This window comes from Dendrobates tinctorius, unplaced genomic scaffold (assembly GCF_039654945.1).
Source record: "Dendrobates tinctorius isolate UK_male_01 unplaced genomic scaffold, ASM3965494v1 ptg000164l, whole genome shotgun sequence".
In the NCBI taxonomy this organism is placed as follows: domain Eukaryota; kingdom Metazoa; phylum Chordata; class Amphibia; order Anura; family Dendrobatidae; genus Dendrobates; species Dendrobates tinctorius.
Window position 1 is genome coordinate 70,974 of NW_027361831.1, and position 14,026 is coordinate 84,999.

The 14,026-nt window shown below is 46.5% G+C and overlaps 1 protein-coding gene across 5 annotated transcripts in view; it reads left to right on the forward strand.

The window, feature by feature from the left end:
- LOC141053009 (uncharacterized) overlaps positions 1–14,026 on the forward strand; it is a 117,572-nt gene that overhangs the window by 66,764 nt on the left and 36,782 nt on the right. Inside the window, exon 1 of one of the 5 annotated variants that reach the window (XM_073550334.1) lies at positions 897–1,272. The exons of the other annotated variants lie outside the window; for them this stretch is intronic. The gene's annotated coding sequence lies outside the window, so the exon portion shown is untranslated. Of the gene's footprint in view, positions 1–896; positions 1,273–14,026 lie in introns of those variants that run through there. 5 annotated transcript variants of the gene reach the window in all.

A 14,026-nucleotide genomic window follows, 5' to 3' on the forward strand; every position in this document is an offset into this window, starting at 1 on the left:
CGATGGCTTCTTTGGTCAGGCTGAAGGGGTCGACCTTGAGGCAGTCATACAGAGGTTGCATGTGCAGAGAGGCATCCAGGATCCAGGGACGGCAGTAGGAGACAAGGCCAAGAAAGGTCTGCAGTTGTGAGGGCTTGATCGGCAGGTGTATATTTCGTACAGCCGTTTTTCTGTCCTCAGTCAGGTGTTTGGTTTGGTGGGAAATACAGTGTCCCAAAAATACCACTCTTTCCTTGCAGAACTGCAGTTTGTCCTTTGATGCTTTACATCCATTGTGCGCCAAGAACTGTAGTAAGGAGATGGACTCCGTTTGGGCTTCTGTCAGTGTGTCAGCACAGAGGAGGAGGTCATCTACGTACTGTAAAAGAACAACAGTGGGATGTGTCATCTTCCAGGGGTCTAAGACAGTCATCATGGCTTGAGTAAACATAGAGGGGCTATTTTGCGCCCCTTGAGGCATCACAGTCCAGGCATATTGCCGACCCTCATGCGTGAAAGCAAACAGGTACTGACAGTCAGGATGTAGAGGCACACTGAAAAATGCATTTGCTAGGTCAATCACCGTGAACCACTTAGAGGTGGGTGGGATGGATGAAAGCAGTGTGTGTGGGTTAGGCACAATCGGTGTGTCCAGTACTGTGGCTTCATTGACAGCTCGCAGATCATGTACCATGCGAAACTTAGTAGGTTGTCCCTTTGGTGTTTTCTTCTTCACTGGAAACAGAGGAGTATTGCAGGGTGACTTGGTGGGTGTGATGGCTCCATTCTCGAGGTAGATTTTCAGTTGGTGTGTAATAGCAGCAGATTGTGAGATAGAGAGCGGGTATTGTGGTTTCCTGGGCAACAGTGCGCCAGGTTTCAATTCTACCTTCACGGGCGGAACCTTAAGCCGGCCAATGTCTTCTTGGCCTCGCGCCCACAACATGTCTGGGATCAATGCCATGATTTCTGGTTTGACTGGATCTATGGACGCGCCCTGCTCGTTACACTGCAAAGAGAAAAAAGCGTATAATTCTGCAGAGTGATCATAAGAAAGTGGGGTCTTGAGACTGACTGTCCCGTCTTCGTGAAACAGAATATTAGCTTGAAATTTTGACAGCAGGTCTGACCCTAGCAGATTGACTGGACAGGTGGATGAGACTACCAATTGAGACAACATGGTTTGTGTTGGCTGGAGACTTACATGGAGGGGTCTGGTCATTGGTGTGTACCGAGTATTTCCATCCACCCCCACACAAGGCACGATTTCATCCGTCAGACAGTCTGGATCTGGTAGGTCAATGTTTCTGATTACACTTCTGGCTGCACCGGTGTCCACCAAGAAAGTGAGGGGTTTGCCCTCAACCTCTAACTGGATAGTGGGCGTTGGTCCACTTGGTTGTTTTGTGGAGTGTATGAGTAATGTGGTGTGTGGTGGATCCGGCTTGCCAATGTCCTATTGTGGACGTGGTCCAGGTGGTCCCTGGGTAGGCTGTTGTCGCTGTTCTGGCCCTCTCCTGAGTGGAGCTGATCTACAGTTCCTCCTTAGGTGTCCTATTCTCCCACAGTTGAAGCAGGCTACCCTAGGTCTCGGTGGTCTGAGATTACTCTGGGACGGGTCTTGGGACAACAGAAGGGTGGTGCGGGGTTTAGCTGACAGGTTTAACTCTAGTCCCTTTGCAACAGTATGTAGTACCTCTGATTCTAGTCTGCGGTATTCTGGCCTGGTGTTTTGCAGTTGCTTGCGTATTGGTTCTCTGAGACCCTGCACAAAGGCCTGTACCCAAATTTGGTGGTGGGCTTTGTCCCCGAGGTCAAATCCTAAATCAGTAAACATTTGATTCAACCTGTGGTAATATTTTTCCACCGATTCATTTTTCTCTTGCATTGTATCCTGTAAGGAGGTGGCTTGGTCTATTAGGCGGTCCTTGGCCCAGCTCTGGAGCTTTTCTAGGAAGTCCCCCCCAGATGCTAGGGTCTGATAATATTCAGGCATTCCACTCGTGGGTCTTAGGGATGGTTCCATTACAGGCCAAAATGAATCTCCTGCTTTGATCTCAGCCAACCCAATTAAGTCTATCCATGCTGCTGCATGGGTTTTGTGTATCTGACTCATTTTCCTATAAAAAGGCATTGGGTGCCCTTCTGGATCAGGTAAGCTGTTAACTAGAGTGGCAGCTTCCTGCGGTTTCCAGCTCACATATCTGGTACTGCGTCTGGTAGGAACAAAAATGTCATTGGTGGGGGCTACATGCCTAGTTCGGCGTGGGTAGAAAGCATTTGTATATTCGGGGCTATTTGGGGGACTTTCATCCTCATACAAAGGTAAAGACATCCTCCCTAGATTGCCTGATGCTGCTACACCACTGCTTGGCTCTGGGTCTGTATTCTGTGGTAAAGATGTGGTTGTGGAGAAACAGGTTTCTGGTTTTTCTTCCTTATCCTCTCCTTCAGTCTCACTCTGCTCACCATTTGTATATATGCCAGATGCTACCGGAGCTAAAATGGCTGCTGGATGACGTGTGCCCTTACATAAAATGGCTGCTGGTGTAAGTGTGTGTGTAGTTTGTCTCAAGACGGCCTCTGGTACATGAGGTGTGCCGTCTACATTCAGGACTGGGTACAAGGAAGAAAACTTGTGTGGGCGGGGTGCCCCACAAACGGCACATGTGTCCCTCCAATCTGGGTTCTGATTTTGACAGACTGCACATGTCCACCCCCCTGGATTATACAGAGGTGGTTTATATGGTGCAGGTGCAGCTGCCAAAACTGGAGTCATTTTATCAAGAGGTGGCTTATACATATATTCACCAGTGGCAGAATCACATTCTTCAACCCACATTTGTCTCTTAATTTCCCTTGCGGTTCTGTGCCATGCTTCCGCATCCTTCAATACATTCCTATCGCGTAACAAACCTTTCTTGGTAATTAACATACTTTTCCATTCTGTCTCATCAAGTCTACCTCCTCGGGTTGTAGACCCTATAAGCTTTAGGAGGAGTTTCGCATTTTTAACATACTGTTTGCCTTCTCTTTGTGCCACTACCTCTTGAGCAGAAAAATAATTAGCCTTAGACTCACTATGACCCATGTTTATAACTTAATTTTCAACCACTGTATCTTAGCAGAATCTTATAAACTTTTATATTGCCGTAGTTGTAAATATGTCAAAAAGGTTACTGTGTATGTGTGTATTATGAAACAACTTATTACACTTCTATATAATATGATGTTATATCTTCCGGACTGATTACAGATAATTCAGCGTGATTGTAATGTGTTGTGCCGGAGATCGTGGTATGCGCTCAGTGCTTATGCATACCGCGATCTCCTGGGCGGAATGCGTCTACCGTGATCTCGTGGGGGGTGCGACACTCTGTCTGGAGCCAGACTGCGCAGGTGCGTCGCACTTGTGCAGTCTATAAAGGCTTCGGACTGAGTGATGCTTAGAGCGTTATATAGATATACCCCGGATCTGTCCACAGAGTTTCTCTGCCTCAGCTTTATATTATTACTTTCCCACTGTACAGCAGCAGGAACTACAGAAAATAAGGAGAGGGATAAGATGGCTGTCAGTGCCTGACCTCAGCGCCTCTGCTCATCCTGCAGCTGCCGGACATCCACTGTTATGTCAGTGACACTGACAGATCACAATGTGCAGTTACAGAGACTATCGTAGATCATGTGTGTGCACTCACTGCACTGAGCAGCCCATCACCGGACAGTTATGTGTCATGTGGGAGGAGCCCAGTCGCAAGTCAAAGCCTTGCCAGTCACTCCCCACTTGTGCTCACTGCTCTAAGGCTCCTCCCAGCCCCCAGTGGGAGAAGCAAACAGCAGCAGGAGACAAAAAAAAAAAAATTGTTTCAGCTCCCAGTGGTGAGCCGACTCTCGTCAGTCACATGAAAGAGCCGGCTCTTTGTCTCGGTTCATTCACGAACGACACATCACTACAAAAGAGCTATTATCACCCAGTGGCCACAGAGCGCAGCGCCCCCTCACACCGTACAACCATAGAGCGCAGCGCCCCCTCACACCGTACAACCGTAGAGCGCAGCGTCCCCTCACACCGTACAACCGTAGAGCGCAGCGCCCCCTCACACCGTACAACCATAGAGCGCAGCGCCCCCTCACACCGTACAACCGTAGAGCGCAGCGCCCCCTCACACCGTACAACCGTAGAGCGCAGCGCCCCCTCACACCGGACAACCGCAGAGCGCAGCGCCCCCTCACACCGTACAGCCGCAGAGCGCAGCGCCCCCTCACACCGTACAGCCGCAGAGCGCAGCGCCCCCTCACACCGTACAGCCGCAGAGCGCAGCGCCCCCTCACACCGTACAGCCGCAGAGCGCAGCGCCCCCTCACACCGTACAGCCGCAGAGCGCAGCGCCCCCTCACACCGTACAGCCGCAGAGCGCAGCGCCCCCTCACACCGTACAGCCACAGCAATTACTACTAAAGTAATCAGACTTTATTCCTAAACCTCATTTAGTTGTGTAAAAAGTTGTTTTCCTATGTGAATTATCCCAATATCCGTCTGCACCCAGACCAAGGGAGATTTGGTGTCTGAATCAGCGCCTCAGACTTCTTTATCTACACATTGAGTTGTTTCTGTCTCCACAGTGTTTCCCACAGATCTGTGTGTCTGCCCTGCAGCTTGTTCCTTGTGTCATTTTTATTCACATCTACTAGCAGCGCCGGGCATAGTAACTTATGAGATATATATATATTATAGCTGAGTGTAGAGCCCCGCCCACTCCGCATAGCCACATTCACTATAATATCCCACGTAGTCCCGTCAGCCAGAGCGACCGAACTGCTACCCCTAATATCCCACATCATCCCGTCACAGCCGCCGGACTACTACCCCTAATATCCCACGTCAGCCAGAGCCACCGGACTACTGCCCCTAATATCCCACATCATCCCGTCACAGCCGCCGGACTACTACCCCTAATATCCCACATCATCCCGTCACAGCCACCGGACTACTACCCCTAATATCCCACATCATCCCGTCAGCCAGAGCTACCGGACTACTACCACTAATATCCCACATCATCCCGTCAGCCAGAGCCACCAGACTGCTCCCCCTAATATCCCACATCATCCCGTCACAGCCGCCGGACTACTCCCCCTAATATCCCACATCATTCCGTCAGCCAGAGCTACCGGACTACTACCACTAATATCCCACATCATCCCGTCAGCCAGAGCCACCAGACTACTCCCCCTAATATCCCACATCATCCCGTCACAGCCGCCGGACTACTCCCCCTAATATCCCACATCATCCCGTCAGCCAGAGCCACCGGACTACTACCCCTAATATCCCACATCATCCCGTCAGCCAGAGCCACCGGACTACTACCCCTAATATCCCACATCATCCCATCAGCCAGAGCCACCGGACTACTACCCCTAATATCCCATATCATCCCGTCACAGCCGCCGGACTACTACCCCTAATATCCCACGTCAGCCAGAGCCACCGGACTACTACCCCTAATATCCCACATCATCCTGTCAGCCAGAGCTACCAGACTACTACAGCTAATATCCCACATCATCCCGTCAGCCAGAGCCACCGGACTACTTCCCCTAATATCCCACATCATCCCGTCAGTCAGAGCCACCGGACTACTACCCCTAATATCCCACATCAGCCAGAGCCACCGGACTACTACCCCTAATATCCCACATCATCCTGTCAGCCAGAGCTACCAGACTACTACAGCTATTATCCCACATCATCCCGTCAGTCAGAGCCACCGGACTGCTACCCCTAATATCCCACATCATCCCGTCAGTCAGAGCCACCGGACTACTCCCCCTAATATCCCACATCATCCCGTCAGCCAGAGCCACCGGACTGCTACCCCTAATAACCCACATCATCCCGTCAGCCAGAGTCACCGGACTGCTACCCCTAGTAACCCACATCATCCCGTCAGCCAGAGTCACCGGACTACTACCCCTAATATCCCACATCATCCCGTCAGTCAGAGCCACCGGACTACTACCCCTAATATCCCACATCATCCCATCAGCCAGAGCCACCAGACTGCTACCCCTAATATCCCACATCATCCCGTCAGCCAGAGCCACCGGACTGCTACCCCTAATATCCCACATCATCCCGTCAGCCAGAGCCACCGGACTGCTACCCCTAATATCCCACATCATCCCGTCAGCCAGAGCCACCGGACTACTAATATCCCACATCATCCCGTCAGCCAGAGCCACCGGACTACTACCCCTAATATCCCATATCATCCCGTCAGCCAGAGCCACCGGACTACTACCCCTAATATCCCACATTGTCCCGTCAGCCAGAGCCACCGGACTACTACCCCTAATATCCCACATCATCCCGTCAGTCAGAGCCACCGGACTACTACCCCTAATATCCCACATCATCCCGTCAGCCAGAGCCACCGGACTACTACCCCTAATATCCCACATCATCCCGTCAGCCAGAGCCACCGGACTGCTACCCCTAATATCCCACATCATCCCGTCAGCCAGAGCCACCGGACTGCTACCCCTAATATCCCACATCATCCCGTCAGCCAGAGCCACCGGACTACTAATATCCCACATCATCCCGTCAGCCAGATCCACCGGACTACTACCCCTAATATCCCATATCATCCCGTCAGCCAGAGCCACCGGACTGCTACCCCTAATATCCCACATTGTCCCGTCAGCCAGAGCCACCGGACTACTACCCCTAATATCCCACATTGTCCCGTCAGCCAGAGCCACCGGACAACTACCACTAATATCCCACATCATTCCGTCAGCCAGAGCCACCGGACTACTACCCCTAATATCCCACATCATCCCGTCAGCCAGAGCCACCGGACTACTACCCCTAATATCCCACATCATCCCGTCAGCCAGAGCTACCGGACTACTCCCCCTAATATCCCACATCATCCCGTCAGCCAGAGCTACCGGACTACTACCCCTAATATCCCACATCATTCCGTCAGCCAGAGCTACCGGACTACTACCCCTAATCATCCCCTCAGCCATATCTATCTTTCTCTCTATCTCTTTGTTGCCATTAAAAGGAAGGGGGCCCAGACACATTTCTTGCACAGTAGCCCAAAGCTGCCATTGTCCGCCCTTGTCATTAGCTGTATGCAACAGGCATGACGACATGATCCGCCACCTCTGATAGGCCAGCAGTCACTAAAACACATTAGACATAGGCCTAGTCATGGTTGCCTCCTCTGCGACCACAATTGTTTATGCCCCTTTAGATACTAAATACAGGATAATATACGGCCAGTATAACATCTGATGTTCTGTAATCACGGCTTATCGTATACCAAGTCCAGTCGCAAGACATGGCCCAGGAGCCATCTGTAGTCTGAAGCCACGAGACTGGGACCCAGCAGACCCCCTCCGAACAGCCAGCGTCTCCCCTTTTGATTTGCAGCCTGGGTCAACAACATTTTTGCAGCATGACACGTACATGACCTGCACTTTTTCAGGTCCATGCCACAAAAATGTATTGTGCACAAACCCTAAGGCTATGGAGACATGCAGCGTTTTTGCATTTTATTTATTTTTTTTTTTTTTTAATGCAAATGAAATGCTACATTTTACAGGTACAGAATCGGGAAAAGTTATGAGTTTTTAGAAATCTAATCTAATCTGCACATGCTTGTTTTTTTTCTGTCCAAAATGGAGAACTGCAGCATTTTTTTTAAATTTGCAGCATATTAAGTCTTAGGGTAAGTTCACACTAGATATTTTTCAGCATTTTTTTTTCTGCAGCAAAACCTGATCTCTTGGCATAAAAGAAGCCGCAGAGGAAAAGCATTTTTTTTTTTGAGTCATATTATATGCATTTTTTTGCGGCAGTTTTGGTATGCTAGATTGTGTCTTGTTCATGCTGATACAGTTTAGTGTTGGAAAAAAAAAAGTCCATCTCTGTAGCATCAACTTTTTGACACAAAAAATGCAGCAAAACCTGATACCTGTGTTTTTGGTGCGTTTTTTGTTTTTCCAGCATTATTTCACGTGGTGAGCGCCGCTGATCGTGGCCGGGTGTCAGCTGATTATCACAGCTGACACCCGGCACTATGTGTCAGGGGCGGTCACGGACCGCCCCCGACACGTTAACCCCTTGCACACCGCGATCAAACATGATCGCGGTGTACCGGGGTTTAAAGGGAAGCATTGGCAGGGACGGGGCTCCCTCCGTGCTTCCCTGAGCCCCCCACGGCAACGCAATGTGCAGCGCTGCTGCGGGGGTCTCTTTCCCTACAGGCCCCCGAATCCAAGATGGCGACGGGGGCCTGTAGGGAGCTGACTTCCTCAGTGCCTGCAAAGCGCAGGCATGAGGAAGTCTTCTTCAATGCCTGTGACAGATTGCTGATCTGTCACAGTGATCTCTGATGTGACAGACAGTGATGTCCCACCTGGGACTATGTAATAAAGTTAAAAAAAAAAAAAAAAAGTAATTTAAAAAAAAAAATCGCCAGATAAATTAGAAGAAAAAAAAAAATATTCCCCCAATAAATCCATTTTTTGGAAATAAAAAAAACAGTACAATAAAAGTACCCATGTTAGGTATCGCCGTGTCCGTAACCTGCCCTATAAAACTGTCCCATTAGTTAACCCCTTTAGCGAACCCCTTAAATAAAAATAAAAAACGAAGCAAAAAATGATTTATCATACCGCCAAACAAAAAGTGCAATAACGCGCGATCAAAAAGACGCATATAAATATCCATGGTACCGCTGAAAACGTCATCTTGTCCCGCAAAAAACGAGCTGCCATACAGCATCGTCAGCGAAAAAATAAAGTTATAGCTTGCAGAATAAAGCGATACAAAAATAATTATTTTTTATATAAAATAGTTTTCAATGCCTAAAACCGACAAAACATAAAAAAACCTAAATGAGGTATCGCTGTAACCGTACTGACCCGAAGAATAAAACCGCTTTATTAATTTTACCGCACGCGGAACGGTGTAAACGCACCCCCCCAAAAGATATTCATGAAACGCTGGTTTTTGTTCATTCTGCGTCCCAAAAATCGGAATAGAAAGCGATCAAAAAATGTCACGTGCCCGAAAATGGTACCAATAAAAACGTCAACTCGTCCTGCAAAAAATAAGACCTCACATGACTCGGTGGGTCAAAATACGGAAAAATTATAGCTCTCAATATGTGGTGATGCAAAAACTATTTTTACAATAAAAAGCATCTTTTAGTGTGCGACAGCCGCCAAAAATAAATACCGCCATAAATAGTAAATCAAACCCCCCGTTATCACCCCCTTAGTTAGGGAAAAATAATAAAATTAAAAGAAAATGTATTTCCATTTTCCCGCTAGGGTTAGGGCTGAGATTAGGGTTATGGGTGTGTTGGCGTTAGGGTTGGAGTTAGAATTGGGGGTTTCCACTGTTTGGGCACATCAGGTGCTCTCCAAATGCAACATGGCGTCTGATCTCAATTCCAGCGAATTCTGAGTTGAAAAAGTCAAATGGTGCGCCTTCCCTTCCAAGCTCTGCCATGCGCCCAAACAGTGTTATACCCCCACATGTAGGGTATCCGCCTACTCAGTTCAAATTGCAAAACAACTTTTGGGGTCCAATTTCTCCTGTTACCATTAGGAAAATAAAAAATTGGGGGCAAAAATATCATTTTTGTGGAAAAAAATGATTTTTTTTTTATTTTCACGCCCGGGCGTTATAAACTTCTGTGAAGCACTTGGGGGTTCAAAGTGCTCACCACACATCTAGATAAGTTCCATGGGGGGTCTAATTTCCAAAATGGGGTCACTTGTGGGGAGTTTCAATAGTTTAGGTAGATCAGGGGCTCTCCAAACGTACATGACACCCACAGACCATTCCATCAAAGTATGCATTCCAAAACGTTACTACTTCCCTTCCGAGCCCCGACGTGTGCCCATACAGTAGTTTTCTCCCACATATAAGGTATCAGTGTACTCAGGACAAATTGGACAACAACTTTTGGGGTTCAATTTCTCCTGTTACCCTTGGGAAAATAAAAAAATTGTGTACTAAAAGATCATGTTTGTGGAAAAAATACAAATTTTTTATTTTCACGCCCGGGCGTTATAAACTTCTGTGAAGCACCGGAGGGGTCAAAGTGCTCACCACACATCTAGATAAGTTCCTTGGGGGTCTAGTTTCCAAAATGGTGTCATTTGTGGGGGGTTTCCACTGTTTTGTTTCATCAGGGGCTTTCCAAACGCGACATGGTGTCAGATCTCAATTCCAGCCAAAAACGTCAAATGGCGCTGCTTCCCTTCCGAGCTCTGCCATGCGCCCAAATAGTGGTTTACCCCCACATGTGGGGTATCGGCGTACTCAGGACAAATTGCACAATAACTTTTAGGGTCCTGTTACCCTTGGGAAAATAAAAATTGGGGGTGAAAAGATCATTTTTGTGGAAAAAATATGTTTTTTTAATTGTACCGCTGTACGTTATAAACTTCTGTGAAGCCCTTGTGGGTTCCAAATTCTCACCACATATCTAGATAAGTTCCTTGGGGGGTCTAGTTTCCAAAATGGGGTCATTTGTGGGGGTTTCCACTGTTTAGTCACATCAGGAGCTCTCCAAACGTGACATGGCGTCCGATCTGAATTCCAGCCAATTTTGCATTGAAAAAGTCAAACGGCGCTCCTTCCCTTCTGATCTCTGCCATGCGCCGAAACAGTGGTTCCCCCCAACATATCAGGTATCAGCGTACTCAGGACAAATTGCACAATAACTTTTGCAGTCCAATTTGTCCTGTTACCCTTGGTAAAATAAAAAAAATTGAACTATTTTTGTGAAAAACAGTTAGCTGTTCATTTTTTTTTTTTTTTTTAAATATTCAAAAAATTCCTGTGACGCACCTATAGTGTTAATAAACTTCTTGAATGTGGTTTTGAGCACCTTAAGGGGTGCAGTTTTTAGAATGGTGTCACTTTTGGGTATTTTCTATCATATAGACCCCTCAAAGTGGCTTCAAATGTGATGTGGTCCTAAAAATAAAATGGTGTTGCAAAAATGAGAAATCGCTGGTCAATTTTTAACCCTTATAACTTCCTAACAAAAAAAATTTTGGTTCCAAAATTGTGCTGATGTAAAGTAAACATGTGGGAAATGTTACTTATCAAGTTTTTTTGTGTGCCGTATCTCTGATTTAAGGGCATAAAAATTCAAAGTTGGAAAATTGAGAAATTTTCCCCAAATTTCCGTTTTTTTCACAAAGGCAAGTTATTTGAATGAAATTTTACCACTATCATGAAGTACAATATGTCACGAGAAAAAAAATGTCAGAATCACCGGGATCCATAGAAGCGTTCCAGAGTTATGATCTCATAAAGGGACAGTGGTCAGAATTGTAAAAATTGGCCCGGTCATGAACGTGCAAACCACCCTTGGGGGTGAAGGGGTTAACGAAGATGTCCGGGTGCACCCCCAGTAGATCAGATTTCATTACAGAATAAAGAACCAATATTGAAGGGGTACCCATGGGAAATGACAAAATGGCATCCAACTCTTTTTGGGCAGCCTAGAATGTAACATCTTTTAAGTTGGCTATAATGGAGAGTATGATTTGCTCCTATTGAAAATAGTGTTGGGGAGGTAGGTTATATTTCTCTAGCCATTCTGTACAAGTTAGCGATCTCAATTCAGTTGGGTGGAGAAGATGAGAGACAGTATTAATCCCCGCCTGTTGCCATTTTGTGAATCTTATTTTCGCTACCCGGAGGGAATTCAGGGTTTCGTCATAATGGAAGATGTTTTGAAATTCTAAAAGAAAGGCCAAACTTTTGCCTTACCACCTTCCAAGTGGAGATAGTATCCCTAAGAATAGCAGATCTCCTTACTACAGAAGGTAATGAGGCAATACGGGAATGGAAGAAAGCATACATTATCGGATTCCAGTGTGTGATCAGAATACGTGTGTCTTTTGTGAAGGTAGTCAATTACCGTATATACTAGAGTATAAGCCGACCCCCTAATTTTGCCGCAAAAAACTAGGACAGCTTATTGACTCGAGTAAAAGACTAGGGTGGAAAATGCAGCAGCAACTGGTAAATTTAAAAAATAAAAATAGATACCAATAAAAGTAAAATTAATTGAGACATCAGTAGATTAAATATTTTTGAATATCAACATTGAATCAGGAGCCCCACATAATGCTCTATACAGTTCATGATATCCCCATAAGATGCTCCATACAAAATACACCTCATATAATGCTGCACAAAGGTTAATAATGCCCCCAATAAGATGCTCCATAGATTATGCCCCTATATGCTGTCCCCATAAGATGCTCCATAGATTATGCCCCTATATGCTGTCCCCATAAGATGCTCCATAGATTATGCCCCAATATGCTGCCCCCATAAGATGCTACATAGATTATGCCCCCATGTGCTGCTGCATTTAAAAATAAAAAAAAGACACCTCTCCATCGCTGGGGCTAGGTGCCAGTGTCGCTGCTGGCACCTGAGATATTCACTTGTCTGGGGTCCATCGCTGCTTGCTGCTGTCTGGCATGTCATCTGTCAGTGACGTTCAGACTACGCACTAACCACGTCACCATGCCCTGTGCTGTCTGAACGTCACTGACAGATGACGTGGCAGACAGCGGTGAGCAGCGATGGACGCAGGACAGATGAATATCGCTATACTTACCCGTCCTGGCACGGTCTCTGCAGCCCCCAGCTTCTCCGCGATCTCCCTTCCTGCCTTCATCGGTCATGTGGTACCGCTCATTAAACTCATGAATATGCGCATATTCATGAGTTTAATGAGCGGTACCACGTGACCGCTGAAGGAAGCAAAGTAGATCGTGGAGAAGCTGGGGGCTGCAGAGACCGTGCCAGGATGGGTAAGTATGACCTGACACCCCCGCCCCCCCTCTGACCCCCTGGTGTATATGACTCGAATATAAGCCGAGAGGGGAACTTTCAGCCCAAAAAAATGGGCTGAAAATCTTGGCTTATATTTGAGTATATAGCGGGAGAGGCAGGCAAGATTATAGTTAATGCCTCCATCGTCTTTAGACACCATGAGTTTGCTCAGACTAATCCAAGGACGTTTACCCCTCCAGATAAACTTACTAAAGGCCCTATTGAGTATGGTGTCATCAGAGTGTTTTACGAGTAATGGTAGGGTTTGTAATTGGTAGATGAGCCTGACTGTACTAATCATTTTCACCAAGTGTGCCCTCCTCATAAAGGATAAGGGTAAATACTGCCATGCCTTTAGCTGGTTAGTAAAAATTTTTATAAGAGGGGGATAATTTCACATGTACAGAGATGTTGGCAGTCGGCCTATTTTAATTCCCAGATAAGTAATATACGAAGGTGCTAATGACAAACCACCCAATGACATAGTTGAGTAAACTTTTATTCCTTTTTCAGTTAATTGATGTATTTAGCATTTTTTTACTTTGATTTTAAAACCGGAGTAAGAACCAAAATCCCTAAGCAGGTCAAGCACTATCGGCAGATGTTGAGAGGGATCATACATAAACAAAATGACGTCATCTGCAAAAAAGACCACCTGAACCGATTTCTTGGTAAATTGGATCCCGGAAAATGTATTTGGATCCGATAAAATGCCAAGGGCCAAGTTACAAAGGAGGGGGGACAACGGGCGTCCCTGTCTCATTCACTTTTCGAGAGGGAAGGGAGTAGACAGAAAAGCCGGAGTGTATACTTGAGCTCTCGGAGAAGAGAGATTTCGAATGTAATTAAAGAAGGGATCTGATAAAGACATCCTTGTTAAGATCTTAAAAGATCTTGTATAACCACTCCCAATTAATGTTGTCAAAGGCCTTTTCCGCATCTAATGAGACAATCGCAGGGGAATCTTTTAAGTTAGATGAGGAATGGACTTTATCCAGTACCAAGAATACTGTCATACAGCGTTTTTGCAGCATTTTTTTCACCTATAGAAATCAATGACAAATTGAAAAAACGTTGCAAAAAAACAGCAACAGCGTTTTTCGGAGGGTTTTTGAAGTGTTTTGATAATTACAATTAACTATAACT